Raw genomic sequence first — 4609 nt, 5'->3', positions numbered from 1 at the left:
CTTTTCATGAGTATGTGGCAACTGCTATTATATTGAGTGGGCTTTTTGAAGGGCTAAGTTGGAAACTCAATGATTTTTATTATTTATTTATTCACAAGGTTAAAAATCAAACCACACATCCAATGAAGCATTGCAAATTATGCAAATTATATCAAATAAAAAAAATTATGGTGCACTATAAACCTATAGACTTATTTTAAGTATAAAAACAATATACATTAATGATGATTATATTATATCTTTACGCCAATAGGTGCCAGCAAGTGACTGTTTTTATGAGTGAATCGTTAATCATTCATTCAACGATTCGTTCAAAACACTGCACAGACTGATCAGTGTTTGGCATCAAAGTACCGCGAGAACGATTCGAAAGCATGCAGAATCGTCTTCTCTCTAATTGCTCTTGTGTTACTTTGATGTTATACACACCGATCGGTCTGTGCAGCGCCACTTCAAGTCAAACACACCTAATGAGTGTTTTGAATAAAACAGGGCTGCGTTTCCCGAAAGCATCGAAAGCATAAGTAGAACGAAAAACCATCGTCACCATGGTCTCTAATAATCAACTTGGCTCATGATGCTTTTGGAAAGTGAATCACTGAATCAGTTACTTAACCGATTTGTTATTCAATATTCATTCAAGAACGCCACGATTATACGTTTGGATCCTTGTTTGCAGAGCAAAAATAGACAAAGTAACTTGTGTCATATATATAATAATTTGTTTATTAAACTGCTCAACTGAGCTCTGTTGCAAATTGCCACATTTTTCATTGCCATTGTAACCAAATCTCATGACAAACTTAGGTGTGAAATATATTTTATGGATGAAGTTGGGCATATCACCTACTATAGACAGAGTAAATAAGTAAAAGGCCGTGAAATGCTGAACTTTTGTCATCATAAGCTCACTCTGTCAAAAAAAATAATGTTTAACAGTCTTTGGATAACAGATTTCCTTTGAAAGGTCTCAAAGTCCCTTACTTCATTATGTACGTTTCTATACATAAATGGGCCTTACATTGTTATAGAGTCAACTAAATATTATGGTCATCACAAACAACACAATGACGTCTCAGTCTAAACCAAAATATTTCACTCTGTCATATTTTGTGTTTAGTTTTTATTTCCCAGAATGGCCTGTTCATGATTAAGCCCCTCTATTGCGTGTAATGTTTGTAAAAGCATTAAACGGATGCCCTTTGTAAGTCTCTGGAGCCGTACTGTTACTGGAGAACTGTGGGAGAGAACACTTTTTATATACCATGGCCTGCTCTGTTTTTGAACATTTGTTTTCTATCACGCAGGGCACGGTACACGCTGTGCGTCTGGTGGTCCTTTTACTGCAAACCCTGATTTCGAAGATTCTTTCACTGTCTTTTTATCTCTCCCTTACAAGTCAACATGTAACCTGTTTTGACTATTGACATTTTTTCATCCTTGATGAACGTACAGTAAAGTTATTGAACAGTCTCAGCCAAAACAAATCATCACACTTAACCCTTTAATGGACACACTCAGAATAAAATTACCTACCTGAAATATATATTTTAATAAAAATAGGTGAGAGATAAAATCAGACTAGCTTACTGCATAATATAGTGCAAAACTGATAAATGTCAAACATTTATGTCAAAATCCAAATCAAGTCTCGGCCAACATTTTTTCTCATTTGAGAAGCCACTTTATATTCGCCACAATAAGGAGGAAAATACTATCGCATCTTCTGCTTTAGGCCAACTTTAAAACATGGTAACCCTAGGTTGTTAAAAATAAATTGCCATATAGAGACTATAGTGACTTTTACCTGGAATAAAACTGTAGCTACCAATAACATTGCAAATAGGGTCAGGTTGAGTTATAATGAACATGACATAATATCTAGGCTCAAAGTGTGATGCCAATGCCTATTAAAGGGTTAAAACAGAGAGGTTAAGAATGAGATGGGTAAATATTTTCATTCAGAAACCTCATGTATTCCCTGTGTTTGTGCTTTCATAATTCACAAGCTGAAAACCATAGAAAAATGTGCAAACATTAACTTGTGACATAAACACCAATACACCAATGCCAGCTGTACTGTGATTTTCCACTACATTGTGTGATTGTTAAAATTAGAGCACAAGTTCTACCAACACAGGACAATGAATGTTCAGTAAACATTCATTGTTTGACCCTGACTCTGTCTGAGTAAACACATACAATACCAGTCTGCACTCTTTGAAGAAAAGGTTCTATGTAGGATTCTGTCACCGTCAGGCGATTCCCATGGGATCATTTTATGGATTTAGTTCATTTTGTTTTAATCCAATTTTTATTTTGATTAAATCTGATAAATTTAACAGTTAGTAAATAATAATAATATCATAATAAAAAGTTTTCTCCTTTATAGAACCTTTTTGGCACAAAAAGGACACGGACACTATTGAACCTTTTTTTCTAAGAGTGTGAATGAAGGATTTACTCGCCCATCCTTCAAAAGTCATGACCATTACAAGCTTGTGGCTTTTGGTGCGAAAGCAAGAAAAGACCATGAAGGATCAGGGTTTGGGGGATGATGGATTTAGGAGGAACAGAAAACAGAATAGTGTCTTGAAATCATGCCGGGAAATCCAGTCTGTAATGGCAAAAGATCTCACTTTATAGACACGTTTCTCTACAAATAAACTGTTAGGTGTTAATTCAACTGAATGCAAACTGTGCTTGTAAATAGAAAGATTTAGTGGTTGCATAATTGTGCTTATATTTAAAAATGCAGGGTTGAAAATATTTGTTTTAAATAAAATATAAAACCTCCATCAGCATATACTTGGAAAATGACAGTACACTTTTGTATTGTAACACTATATAATTTGACAAACTAAATTAGCCTTTTAAGAATCTTCTCAAGAATGGGCTAAAGTTTTCGGTTGAATTCATTTTATGTCTTTTCATCTGTGGACTCATTTATGGCTATTTCTTCTCATTATTCTCATTATGCTGAGCTCCTATGAAGAACAAACCAAAGCAATATGTGGGGGAGGCCAAGCAGAACTGTTCCCCTTCTCAATTAATTTAAAGACTGAGGCAAAAATCACCCTGGAACTTGTTATTCTATTTGTATAAATTAAAAATGATATCCAATGCCAAAGGCTCTTAGATATCATGCTAGATCGTTTTTACAATTATTAAAGCTTGTTCACTGATATTAGTGTATAATAATTCTTTCAGGAATTCGCCTTTCTGCAATGACCTCAACTTCTTCTAAAAAACTGGTTTGTAATAAATAAGAAATGTGACCCTGGATTACAAAACCAGCTGCACAAGTATACAGCCAAAAATACTTTGTATGGGTCAACATTATTCGATTTTTCTTTTATGCCAAAAATCATTAGGATATTAAGTAAAGATCATGTTCCATGAAGATATTTTGTAAATTTCCTACCGTAAATATATAAAACATTTATTTTTTGTGAGTGGATGCAGCAAAATCGCGAACATAAATGGGCAACTTTAAAGGCGATTTTCTCAATGTTTCGATTTTTTTTTACACCCCCAGATTCCAGAATAAAATAGTTGTATCTTGTCCTATCCTAACAAACCATACATCAATTGAAAGCTTATTTATTCACCTTTCAGATGATATATAAATCTAAATAAAAATTGACCCAAGTGACTGGTGTTGTGGTCCAGGGTCACCAATGAGACAGCCAAATATTTGTGAACTGCGTGCATGTAACTACTTGGAAGTTCATTTGCTTTTGTTAGGAAAAAGGCACTGGACAGAGGATAGTATTCTTGTTTGTGTTGTGAACGTTCATCATGGCTGTCAATGACCTTTATTTTAATAATGTATTTGTAAATGTTGAAATTAATATTAACCAAGATTAATAAATGAAGTATTGAAGAAGTATTGTTCACTCTTAGTTCATGTTAACTAAGGTGTTAACTAATGAACTTTATTGTAAAGTGTTACCATGCCATTTAATTCATTAAACACATTGTATGTTATAATACAAATATATATAATAATGTTGTTTATTGCTATGTTGCTTGTAAAATTTGTTCTTCAAAATGTGTTCTCAATGTTTGGACCACGTTGGAAAATTAGCTTTTGGGTGAGGACAGAGATGACAGAAAATGACTTAAAGATTATATAACATAAAACGCTTATAAGTTATGGGAAACTCTCATAACCAATGTGTACAGTACTAATGCTTTGTCAACACACTTAAAAGCCCTCTTTTTCAATAAATACTTCATGAATCCGTCACCACTCCTCACACTTGGATATCATAAAGCAATCCAAAATAGATCAAAACAGATGATATGTTAGCAGAAGTTTCTCTGACGTATGAACACAAAATTACTGTGTTTGGTTTGCTAAACCACAATAAAGCCCACATTTAATCAAATATGGAGTTTGATCTGAAATAGCAGATGCATTGTTCGAGATGCATTGTCACTTTATGACTGCTTCTACGTTCTGAAGGCTTGTGTAAGAGGTCAGGGAGAGAGCAATAGGGGTTAAAGAAGGATATGGGTTTTGCAAAAGGGAGCATTACTGTCTTGTTGCAGCCTCAGCACTCCTTTTATGAGGGCAGCCGGCTGTCAGCTTGGCCCTGCTCTC

This window comes from Scardinius erythrophthalmus (genome assembly GCF_964197995.2).
Source record: "Scardinius erythrophthalmus genome assembly, chromosome: 25".
NCBI classification, from domain to species: domain Eukaryota; kingdom Metazoa; phylum Chordata; class Actinopteri; order Cypriniformes; family Leuciscidae; genus Scardinius; species Scardinius erythrophthalmus.
Note: the sequence above shows the minus strand (reverse complement) of the source record.